This window comes from Camelus ferus, chromosome 7, assembly GCF_009834535.1.
Source record: "Camelus ferus isolate YT-003-E chromosome 7, BCGSAC_Cfer_1.0, whole genome shotgun sequence".
Lineage (NCBI taxonomy): Eukaryota > Metazoa > Chordata > Mammalia > Artiodactyla > Camelidae > Camelus > Camelus ferus.
This window is the reverse complement of record NC_045702.1, coordinates 26,068,055-26,080,948: the sequence shown is the minus strand read 5'-3', so window position 1 is coordinate 26,080,948 and position 12,894 is coordinate 26,068,055.

Genomic DNA, 12,894 nt, shown 5'->3' with positions numbered 1-12,894 from the left:
GACACACTGTCTATGGATAGGCAGCATTTGAGCCTGTTTTGAAAAAAGGAGATAGATTTGAGTTAGGTAACGAGTGATCCCTAAAGGAAGGCTTGGTGGGTAAAGGTCAACCTTCTAACAGTACAAGGTGTTATGCAACACGTTTTTTGTAGTCATACTTCCTCAGCAGGATGAGTGGAGGAAGCTTGCACATTCTGTGGGTAAGAATGCAACTTTAGTCTTCTCAGTCCATAGTGATGGAGTCTCCCTGGGTCCCACAGGCTAGGAATGTGCTCATATTGATGCTCTTCCGGGCCTCCCTCCCCTCCTATCAATGGAAGGAGGTTTTGTAGATGAACCTGATCAGAAATTTTAGCAATGTGACATGAAAATGAGCTAAATGTTCATAGAGCTTAGATGTTTAAGCATGAATAGTGGAGAGTCACTGAAAAATTGAACATAGAGATTAAAATCATACCTATCTGTCCACTTGATTTGGGGCAGCCTAGTCTTTGGCCACATTTCTCAAGTGGGCATTGGCCATCGTGGCTGACACCTATTTCCACGGTTCTTCCACGTACTGTCTCCTCACTGTGAAAGCCCGCCTGCCCCTTGCTGGCTCCGCAACTTGCATTTTTTTCTTTAACCTGTTGAACTCCTTTAAGATCGGCTGCAAATAACACGTTCTCTGTGGTGGCTATCTCAGAGCAAATCCAAGCAGAAATATTCAGTAGCTCCACTGTGCCCTCAGAGCACTTTGTACGTAGGGTAAAGGTGTCTTAACCAATCTTGGTTGAACCAGCGCAGCAGTGTGCTGAATCCACCAATACCTCCTCCACTCCCCCAGCAAGCGCACGGACTGTTGCCCGTGCCTGCTCACAGCACCTGACGGGCCATCTCTTTCCAGTGTACTTGCATCCTTTGGCCTCTGCCAGTGACTTCTGTGCTCATCCAAAGGCAGTTGATTCCTTCCCAACCTTCTGTATGCCATTCGTATCTAATACCTTCATTATTTATTCAAGATGTAAGCCAATGAAATATAAATGGAATGAAAACCAAGTTACCTTGTGGATAAGCCTGTAAGAAAAATATCCAGCGAGTGAGATATGGGTTAGCCAATAATAAAAAATCAAAGGAAAAAAATCACAAAAAATGTGACAGGATTCTATAAGTGTCTTTATAAGTTTGTTTTACAAGTGCCTTTAAACTCTCATTCTATTCTAAGAAAATTGTAATTACTAGGTGTCATACAGAATGTCTTATAGGTATAGTTTATGGAAGAAAGGGAAGTCAGAACTTTAATCAGTACTCAAAGGAACTATATACAATATTAAAAGATTGACCAATAAATGTATATTTACATGGGTACATTAAAGTTATATGTGTATCACTCATGTGATGTTCTAATTAAATTCACTTCTTTTTATTGAAGTATAGTCAGTTTACAATGTAATGTCAATTTGTGGTGTACAGTATAATGTTTCAGTCATACATGTACATATATACATTACTTTTCATATTCTTTTTTCATTATAGGTTACTGCAAGATATTGAATTTAGTTCCCTGTGCTATACAGTAGGTCCTTACTTATTTTATATATAGTAGTGTGTATCTGCAAATCTTGAACTCCCAGTTTACCCCTTCCCACCCCCTTTGCCCCCTGGTAAATATGTTTGTTTTCTATGTCTGTGAGTCTGTTTCTGTTTTATAAATAAGTTCATTTGTGTCAGTTTTTTAGATTCCATACATGAGTGATATCATATGGTGTTTTTCTTTCTCTTTCTGGCTTACTTCACTTAGAATGACAATCTTCAAGTCCATCCATGTTGCTGCAAATGGCATTATTTTATTCTTTTTTATGGCTGAGTAGTATTCCACTGTATAACTATACCACAACTTCTTTATCCAGTCATCTGTCAATGGACATCTTTAAATTCACAATTTTAATAACCAATTTTCTATCTGAACCTAACCAATGTCTGTTGCATGTCTAGACACTGCTTACGATGATGAGCAGCCATTATTTCCACGTCTGACTCCAGCTGAGGGAAGGGACTCTGCTTTATTCACTGCTGTACCCTCCGTGCCCAGAAGAGTGGCTAACACAACCTGTTCCATAATGCTTCTTGAATAAAAGTTCATATATTATCCCAGATGATTTTCTTAACAATTAGTAAAGTAGCTGCTGTAGACACCATGCTCATTTTACAGCTGAGGGGACCAGGTCTCAGAGGTTGAGTGACTGCCCAGGGGTAACAGCTTGAGATGGAAGGAACCTAGCATCCTAACTCCTGGCCAGAACTCTGAAGGACATGGGGCATCAGTAAGTTCGATGAAGGGAGTCTGCTTTGGTGCTCTTCCAGAGGAAACTGGATCTTCCCTCTCATAGGAAAGGGGGCCCCATCCAGTGGCCTACATAGAAATACATTTCCTTCTCTAATCAGAGTCCTACGAATGGCATATGTTTGTTAACCCTTTTGGTCACAAAGTCTGCATAAGGGGAGCCCACTGGGCATGAATGTCATAGTTCCAGAAAGATTAGAACCTATGGATCAATGCTGTTGCTTCCAGCCTACAAAAACCAAAGGGAAAGCAAGTCCCCTGTTGTTATCTCAGAATATCAATCATCAGAGAAACTGCTCAAGCATTTGCATTACTCATTCTGCTGCATCTTCACTTTAGAAATTAGCTAGCATGGGGGTAAATCATAATAGTAACAAGGAAATTGAGGAGTCTTCTGAAATAAGAAGTCAACTGCAGTCTTCAGCTGGCAAGCCTCAAGGAAACGCTAGCATTCAGGAAAACTAGGTTTACTGAGTCACTGGGCAGGGCCCTCGGTGACTGAAACACTTGAGGCTAAGTCAAAAGGAAAAGGAAATAAAGTCCGCCTTAGACCGAAGTGAGAAGAAACTTGACATTGCTTTTCCCCCTGCGCACCTGTCCCCTGTAATTTACCTGGTATTTTTGTGCTCTCTTCTCCATATCAAAGACTGATTTGACATTAATCATTTATATCTCTGTGTGAATAGTTTAGAATTAGAAATGGTAAAGATAAAACCACCTGGAGCTTCTTTTTAAGAGATCTGGGGACTGCAGAAGTGTGTGTGGTAGCAACTTTCTGGTCCTCATAACCATTACACAGAATTTGAGGGATAATATCATAAACAGGTTTTTAGCCTGCATTAGAAACCTAGTAATCATTTATTCTGTTTTTCCCTCTGATTATAATGAGAGCTATTATTTTTTTCAACACCTTTTAAATGCTGAGTGTTCTACATACAATGTCTTATTTAACCTCATCATCAACTATCCACTTTGCTTCGGATGTCAGATACCTGAGCTCCCCCGATTGAAGAAAGACCTGATGAAATACTGATCAGGCGACTAACCCCTGCTAATGTATCAGCTAGCTAATTTGTAATTCTAGTGTTTAGAGGGAAAAAAAATCTTTATTTATTTAGGAGATGTGTATCTTTAGAAGGTGACCATGGTAGGAATTCCAGATCAAGTAAGTGCGAATAAAATCTGTATTCAGACTAGCCTTTTGAGGGCCCCCAAATTAAACAAAATTGCTGCCTTGTCTGTTTCTTTACAGAGCCAGCCTTGTTGAAAATGCTCTCAGAAGGCAGAGTGCTTCAGTAACCTTGGTAATGACATGTGAGCACCCTGCCCATAGACTCCATGACTCATCCGGAAGTGCCATTCAGACAATCTTAGCTGAAGAAAACAGTCAGCTCCCAGAACAACACCTGTACACCCTTTTCTCTGTCAATAGCTGCAGAACTGGACTTAGAAGGCATATGCCTCTAAATATTATGTAACTAGATATAACAGCTCTTTATAAATGGTGGTAGAAACCTTAAACCCTTAAGCACTAGGAGCAGCTATGGAGCTTGTCACAAAAACTCAAGCAGCCTCTTTTCCAAGCCTCCTCTGACCCAATCTATAGCAAGACATCTGCTACAAGGGGGTAGCAGAGGAATAGTCATAGGGATATATTTGAGGAAGAGACACTGACTATAGAAGAACCACACTTGAAGAAACACAGTTCCTAACAGACTTAAAAGCACTGGATCTTGAAGTCTTAAATCCTTGTTTTGTAGAATCAGTACTTTTTAGGCGCTGATTGAATTGTATGGATAAGCCAGAAATAACACAGGGTACTAACAAAATTTTAAGAGAAACAGAAAGTAGGAAAAGGATTTCCAGTGAATGCAGAGGTGAGGGTGTGATATTTAAAGAGGGTGGCCAGGGAAGTCCTGGAAGAGGCAACATGTAGACAGAGTCTGGAATAAAGTGAGAGTGAATCTTCCTGAGCAAACTCTCACAAAGTGATGCCTTTTTAACACCAGTATGACTACGGTGAAAAGTTACTGGAGGAGACAGTGTAAAATACAGAACGGGGGGAATGGTGGTCATGCAGTAAGTCAGAGAAAAAGGGAGCAAGGGAGAGATGCTGCTACGTGATGACACGCTCTCCAATCTACAGCAGTCTGCCCCTCTCCCAGCAGTGGGACGTGGCTAGAGCTTGGATACAGTGACGTTTCTGTGTCATTCTGATGTCGCTGACACCCTGGCTCTCAAGTGCTTTCCCTAAGAGCTGATCTCTTTGAGCACCAGTTCATCTTCACCAGGCTTAGACTTGGGAGCACCTGGTTGGTGGGAAGAGGGCACCATTTTTCTCTTTGTGGCTGTAGGCGTGGCAGTCAGGACCTCAGTGCACCTGTTGTATCTGCCTAAGGCTGGTTCCAATTAGACTCCTCCCAGTGGAACCAAGCGAAAGCTAATGTTGTTGGTATTTCCCTCTTTGGTGGCTTAGCAATTATTCATTTCATGCTAAGCCCTTGGATGAGTCTCCTCCTAGAGTTTCCCAGCACAGCTCTGATGTCATGGGATTTATGTTTGAGGATACTTTTCCCTGGTATATAATGACATTGTACACTCTTTGTCTCTATCAGTGAGTGCTATTTCACTACCATCTGAAGTTAAGAGTCTCTACTGATACAGAGGAAACTGTTATTGCAAATAAAGAGGCTATTTTCCTGAAATTGCAACCTTTAGAAAAGCAGCCAGAAGTAGACTTAGATGAGCGACCTGTAAATGATTTTTTACTAGGTGACTACAACCACCGTTAAGTAGAAAATTTCAAAGGAAGAACCTATTTTTTCTCTGGAAATCTTCAGGATTCATTGAGTCTGAAACACATTAGTTTGCATCTCTGCTGTTTTCAGCTTACTAAACCTAGGTATAGAATTTTTTTACCTTTAATAAGTGTATATCCTTAAATAATATAAACTCTGAAGCTTGGTGTGACCCTTTCCCTCTATATCATACATTTTCTTCCTGATCATTTAGTAACACTTAAGAATATCTATGATTTATTTTCAAGTACTGTAGAAAGTCCTTTAGTTGGATGCAAAAAAAAATTACAATAACTAACATGCATTAAGCATGCTCTATGCTGGGTGCATTTCATGCATATTTTATTTAATCCTCACTACAACTCTATTAGGTAGGTCTGATTATCATTACTCCTGGTCTATAGACAAAGAAACTGAAGCTTAGTGAGGTTATATTCATCTTCTGAATTTTCACAGCAGGGAAGTTTGGTCACTAGTTTCTTTAACTCTCCTCACACACAGAACTGTCACGCCATACAGCCTCCCTTTACATAGTCCCCTAATTAAATTCTGAATCTCTAAATCTTTACCACAAATACCCTGCGTGATGTCTGGCACTTTAACCTCTTCACGTGGTCATCCTCTCTCCTGTGGCCGCAGGTACTTGACAGCTAGGTGGGCTCGGACTCATACCAGGCATATTTAGCACATTGCATGTCATCTCTACCATTGTGACCTGGTATTTTTTTCCTAAAACTTCTACTTTCACAGCATTTATGGGAAAGAAACTCTTTCCTCTTCAGCACTGCTGATAAGATCATGGCTTGAAGTCTTAATATCTAGGTCTGTGGAGAACTCAAGAGTCAGAGATAGTTTCTATAGGACGTTTGACATTAGTGCTATTCAAAGTGCAGTCTGCAGACCAGCTTCTTGTCTGTGAACTGCCTTGTTGTTAGTCTGCAATGAGATAATGAGCTTGTGTCAGAATGTAAACGATGCATGTCACTGTCTTAGTCCATTTGGGCTACGTAGGGGAGCAAAATTTGCCACCCCAGAATGTCTCTTTGGCATGCAAATTATTTTGAGCTGAAAGTAATTAAGGCGCAAAAGATTCAGGAAGAAATTCTGATCTTCCTCCATCTGAATAAAGTAGGCTAGAGGGACAGTTCCGGGACTGGAGCTGCCTTGTGCAGACAGGAGGAAGCCTAGAAAAATTGGTTCCTCTCTGTGTCTCCTTGTCTCCGTATGGCCTAACAGACATTTGTTTACCAAACGTTTGCTCTTCTACCTCTATGTCAATTGACTTCCTCCTCTTTGAGTTCCCAAACCACTATCCTCAACGTCTTCTCTTGTCTATAGTTAAAGGTGAAGGTTTCAGCCGTATCGGCAAGTTACTTGGTCTTCTTGGGTGTCTCCCATGTATATGTGTTATTAAACATTTGTTTGATTTTCTCCTGTAAATCTGTCTCATGCCAGTTTAATTTTTAGACCAGCCAGAAGAACCTAGAAGGGTAGAAGGAAGTGTCTTCCTCCCTGACAGCTGCCATAGCAAAATATCACAGATTGGGTAGCTTATAAACAATAGAGACTTATTTCTCACAATTCTAGTGGCTGGAAGTCCAAGATCAAGATGTGGGAGACTCATGTCTGGTGAGAGCCCACTTCTAGACAGTCGTCTTTTTGCTGTAGCCTCACATGGCTAAAGGGGCAAAGGTTTTCTTGGGCTTCCTTTATAAGAGCTCTGATTCCGTTCATGAGGGCTCTTCTCTCAAGATCTAGTCACTCCTAAGGGCTCCACCTCTTAATGCCATCCCCTCGGGGGTTAGGATTTCAACATACGGATTTTGAGAGGACAGAAACGTTCAGTCCACTGCAATCACTAAGCACACTGTCTAGTTCAGCTGACAATTTTCCACCTTAAGACTCTCCCAGTGAAGGATCTAGAGAGTTGATTCGCATTCTCACGCAAGCTTTTCAAGCACTTTGAGGAGCCTGGCCTGTGATGGAGTAACACTATGTTTTGCACCTATCTCATTTAAACAGACCTCAAGTGAGATTGTATCAGACATATAACATGTTCTCTGGATTTAGTCTCTCTCCTTTAGTTATCAGTATATTCCCAAACACAAGCAAGTGCTTCAAGCTGGCAAAGACTCTTCAAATTGTTCATACAGCTTTTTAAAAGAGTAACTAAAAAAATGACCAACTGGTGACTCCAAATAATTTGACATATACGTTTAAACTGGTAAAAGCCAACAGGGAAATAAGGGTGGTCTTATCCTTGTATTTCTCAAACACTGGCAAAGTTCAATGCTAAGAATCAAAAATTATCCACCTAGTATTTAAGAATTATCTTGAATTCACAGATTGATAGAATAATTTCCTTTAATTTATCAATTCAAAATACAGTTACTTATCTACATTCTAATTATTTCTTGTCTTCTTTTGTATCAGCCACTATTGGGTGATACAAAAGACCTTCAGGGTTCTTAGTAATTCTATTAATTAGGAATTAAATGTTTATTTTGGTTCTCTAACTCTGAAAGAACTATTCTCAGATTTTTCCAGGAAAGTCCAAAACTTTTTTTGAAGTGAAAGCTTTCACAGAATCCCTGTGTATAAAACATATATAAAGGTACAGCTGAAACAGAGCAGGACCCTACGGGGCCTTCCTGGGACAGACCTCCACCATGTCGTTGTCATTGCCATTTAGCGGTGAATGTTCATCTTCGGGTATACATGAGAAATAGTAACATGGAGACAGTTCTCTAAATATTCACCTTCAAATTCAATCAACAGCTGTCCCGACACAAAGTGGCTATGGAATGGCCATCACTGACTTATGTAGATGCCACCCAAACATCTGTGTTCTATTTTGAGAGTTAAATTTGCTAGTTTTAGACATTACTGTTACCAATTTCTCTGCATCTCTCCTCTACTTAACCTATGTTATTGCTACAAGCCATTTTTTTTTAAAGGCATATCTTGCCTTCAAAAGCTAAAACACAGGTAAAAACTAACACCCACCAGGATTGTATGCATCTATTGTTATGCGGTCATTGTTGCTTAGTAACATGTTAATTCTTCCTGTGGAGAGGTACAACCAATTATGTACATATATGCAAGCATCTATAAAATCTTGTAAAATGAATAACATTTGATGAACGATCTTATTGCTTCCAAAAACAAAATACCTCTTTGCATACTGATATCAACACTGTAGCATATAATTTATTAATACTTTAGAAAAACATTTAGGAAGGAGTAGTACATTAAAAATACGCTCTAGCAAAAAAAAAAAAAAATTGAGGAAAGGAAAAGGGCAAGAAACCTAAAACTCAATACTATGATCTTTTGCTTTCACTATCAATGCTAATAAAACCCACTCAGGAGAGACAGAGAGTGAAGAGAAAATAAACTTGTTAGAAAGGAGTATAAAATAATTGAGATCTTTAGAGCAGTTACTCCTGAACTTTATCCTAAATAGCTGAAAATTGATACAAGTATTCTCTTGAAGTGAGAGTTATCATATGCATGATATTAGGATGCAAGATAATTTGGAACCATAAAACTCTGGCAAAATAGTCTGACGTGTTTTTCATGTCTCAAAAGATATTTCAGCTTATTTTAGGTAACATAAGGGCTCGCCATAAACAATTCTTATTGCACAACACAGTGAAATTATCTTAGTTTTCTCATTCTGAATGAAAGAGCTGACTATACAGCCAATACCTGAATTAAAAACAGTTGATGTTTCAAAATTTGATCCCTAGTCAGTTGTTTGAAATTGTTGTTATATTTTCTCTTTATAAAAACATAAGACTTCTACTTCCACCCAACATGGAGAAACAGGGACAAGATCTATCTCCCATCTGAAATAACAAAAAATGAAAATATATGAAACAATGGTTTGCAAGGCACCGACATCAGGCAACAGAAGACAGTGATCCTTGAAAGATGGGAAACAATGCGATGAGCCCTATGACTGTCTTGAGAGAGCTTCTAGACTGTAATACAGGAAGGAAGAAATCAGGTGGAGACTGGAGACTCCCTGAGTTGAGGAGATGGAACTGACATTCCCAAGAGACCAGGGCACCCGGAGTTCTGAGGAAAGAGGACCAAAAGGAGAAACGGCACAGAGAGAGAATATCATAGCGCCTGAAGATTTGTAAGGCACCCTCTGGAAGTATTCACCCGTGTACTGATCAGTGCATACACTGAGAAAACTGCATGAGGCTTGGGAAAGAACCACCCAAATAATTTAGGTAACAGTGCCCAGTGCTTACACAAGGCAGTGAATAGTGCCTGCTCCCACCCAGCAAACTGAATAACCTCAAAAATTGAGAAATGGCAGTACACACAAGTTTTTTTACCTTGTGGTAAAATGGAAAATTTTACCATCTGGAAGTAAATGGAAAATTATTAGCCTACAAATAAGCACTGCTCTGGTCCCTAACAAATCTTAAAAGTAATACCAGATATAATCAATTTCCCAAGAAATGTAACCACATCACAGAACAAAGCTCAATAATGTTTATAAAAATACTAACATAAATAACACCCAACAATGTAAAATTCACAAATCCTGTTGAAATTCAAATTGCCAATCTAAAATTATACAAAGAAGCAGGAAATACGACTCGTAAATAGGAAATAAATCAATTGAGTAGAACCAACTCAAAACCGACACATATGTTAGAATTATCATACAGGAACACTAAAACAGTTAAACTGTATTTCATGTATTCAAAAAGTTATGAAGAGACATGGAAGATATTTAAAAATTTTTAAAGATTACAATAAAATTTCTAGAGATTAAAAAAAACATGACAGAATAAATGGCAGAAAGAAAAAATAATATACTGAAGACATGGCAACAGAAGTTGTCAGAAATGAAATATGTAGAACAAAGGGAAACAAAAAAGAAGTGACAAACATCAGTAAGCTGTGGGACAATTTTAAACAGCCTAATATACATGTATTTGGAGTCATAGAAGGAGCAGAGCTGGAGGATGGAACTGAATAATTTTTCAAGAAATAATGCCTAAAAATATTCCAAATTTGATGAAAATTATAATTGTATAGATTGAAGAACTCAGTAAGTCTGAGTATGACATGCATAAAGAAAACTGCCTCAAGGCACATTGTAATTAAATGGCTCAATACCTGTGAGAAGCAAAAAATCTTAAAAGCAGTCAGAGAAAAAAAATGACACACTGTGTAAGAGGGAAAAAAAGATAAGGATTAAGGCAAATTTCTTACGAGAAACATTGCAAGTGAGAAGACAGTAGAGCAGTATCTTTATTATACTGAAAGAAAAAGCCCACTTTAGAACAAATCTTTCAATAACAAAGGCAAAAGAAAGACAGAGATACAAAAGTTTGAAAAAATTCATCACAAACACATTATGCACTACAAGACGTGTTAAAGAAAGACCTCCGGCAGAACAAAATGATACCAGAAAAAAACCTGATCTGCACACGGAAGGAAGAGCGACAGAAACTATAACCACATGAGTGAAAAATGAGGGTTTTTTTTTTTTTTTTGCTATTATGTAAAGCTCTTTAAAAGATACTATTTCTTTAAACAAAAGTAGAAAGCATGTATCATGGGGTTTATAACATATATAAAAGTAGAATATGTATTGTTAGTTCAATGGCTGGCACAGAAGAAGTGGAAGCACATAGTTATAAGGTTCTTATACTATTGATTAAATGGTATAATATTATCCGAAGGTAGAATGTAATGAGCTAAAGACGTGTAATCTTTAATCTTTAAAATATTCACTAAAATAACAGAATATTTACAGCCATTCGGCCAACAAATGAATTAAGATTAAATTACAAAAACTGTTCAGTTAATCCCAAAGAAGGCAGAAAACGACGGAAAAGGAATAAAGAACTGATGGGAGAAATAGAAAGCAAGTAGCAAAATGATAAACTTAAACCAAACTATATTAAAAAATAAAAATATGTAACTGGCCTACACACCTCATTTAATAAGCAGAGGCTTTCCAATTGGATAAATAAATAAGCCACAACAATATGCCGCCTGTAAGAAATGCATTTCAGATATAAAAGCACAAACAGGTTACAAGTATGAGGACAGTAAAAGATATACCATGCGAACACTAATCAAAAGAAAGCTGAAATCGTTATATCAATATCAGAAAAAGTAGATTTCAGAACAAGGATGTAAAGAAAGGCATTTCCTAATGATAAATAGATCAATTCATTGGAAGGATGTAACAGTCCTAGAAATTTATATACATAATGAGAGAACTTCAAACTACATGAAATGAAAACTGAAAAAGCTGCAAATGAGACATAGACAAAAGCCACAATAGTAGGAGATTTCAATCTCTTCTCTCAATACTTAATAGAATAAGCAGAGAAAAGTTCAATAAGGATACAGAAAATTTGAACAATATTATTAACCAACTGGCATAGTTGACATTTATAGAACATTATACCCAACAACAGAATATATGCTCTCATCTTCTTGCATACATCATATTTCCAAAACAGGCCATATTCTAGGTCATAATAAATATTTCAATAAATTAAAAAAATTCAAGTCATACAAGTATGTCTTCTGACTACAATGTGGTAAATTACTAATCAATAACTGAAAGCCCTCTGGAAAAAATCCCCAAATATTTGGAAACTAGATAACATACCTCTATATAACCTATGGGTCAAAAGAGAAATCAGAAATTTTCATTCAATTAAAATGAAAATACAACATATAAAAATTTATGGGCTGCCTCTAAAGCAGTACTTAGAAGAAAATTTATAATACTAAATGCATGTATTAGAAAAGAGAGAAGGTCTCAAATGAATGATCTAGCTTCCAATTAAAAAACTAGAAATGTGGCACAAGTTTAATTGAGAAGATGGAAGACAATAATAAATATCAGTGTGGATCAATCTGATTGGGAACAAAAATAATAGAGAAACTCAATGAAATCAAAAGCTGGTTCTTTGTGAATACCAGTAAATTGATAAACTCTAGTCAAGTTTTTCTCTAGTCAGACAAGGGGGAAAAGTGAGATAATTTAAACTATCAACATTAGGAAAGAAAGAAGTTATATCACCACGTATTTTAAATATATTAAAAGCGTAAAGATATATTACAGACAAGTTTATGCCAGTAAATTCAACAGCTTGGATAAAGTGGACAAATAACTTGAAAGACACAAACTAACAAAGCTCACTCAAAAATAAGCTTTGCTATCCTGAATGGCCTCCCTATGTCTATTAAATTGAGTTTGTTGTTACACACCCTCCCACTAAAACACACACACACACACATAAAACAACATAAAACACTCCAGGCACAGAAGGCTTCACTGGTGAATTTTCCCAAACACTGAAGGAAGAATTACCATTCTACACAAACTCTTGCAGAAAACTGATAAAGTGTGAATACTTTCCAGTTCTTCTAAATGAGGCCAACAATACTGTGATACTAAACAAAGACATAACAGAAAGGACAGAGAGAGGTGTCTCCCATGAATATAGATGCAAAAATCCTCAGCAAAGTAGTTTCAGATCAAATATAACAACATAAGGATAATATGTGAAGACCAAATGGAGTTTATTCCAGAAATGCAAAGTTGATTTAACATTCAAAAATCCATCAGTGTTACTCTCCATATCAACAATCAAAAGAGAAAAATATATATATACGATCATCTCAATGACTCAGGAAGACCATTTGAAAAACACACAACATCCATTCCTATTTTCCAAGAAATCTCTTAGCAAAGTAGGAATAGAAGGAATCTTCTAA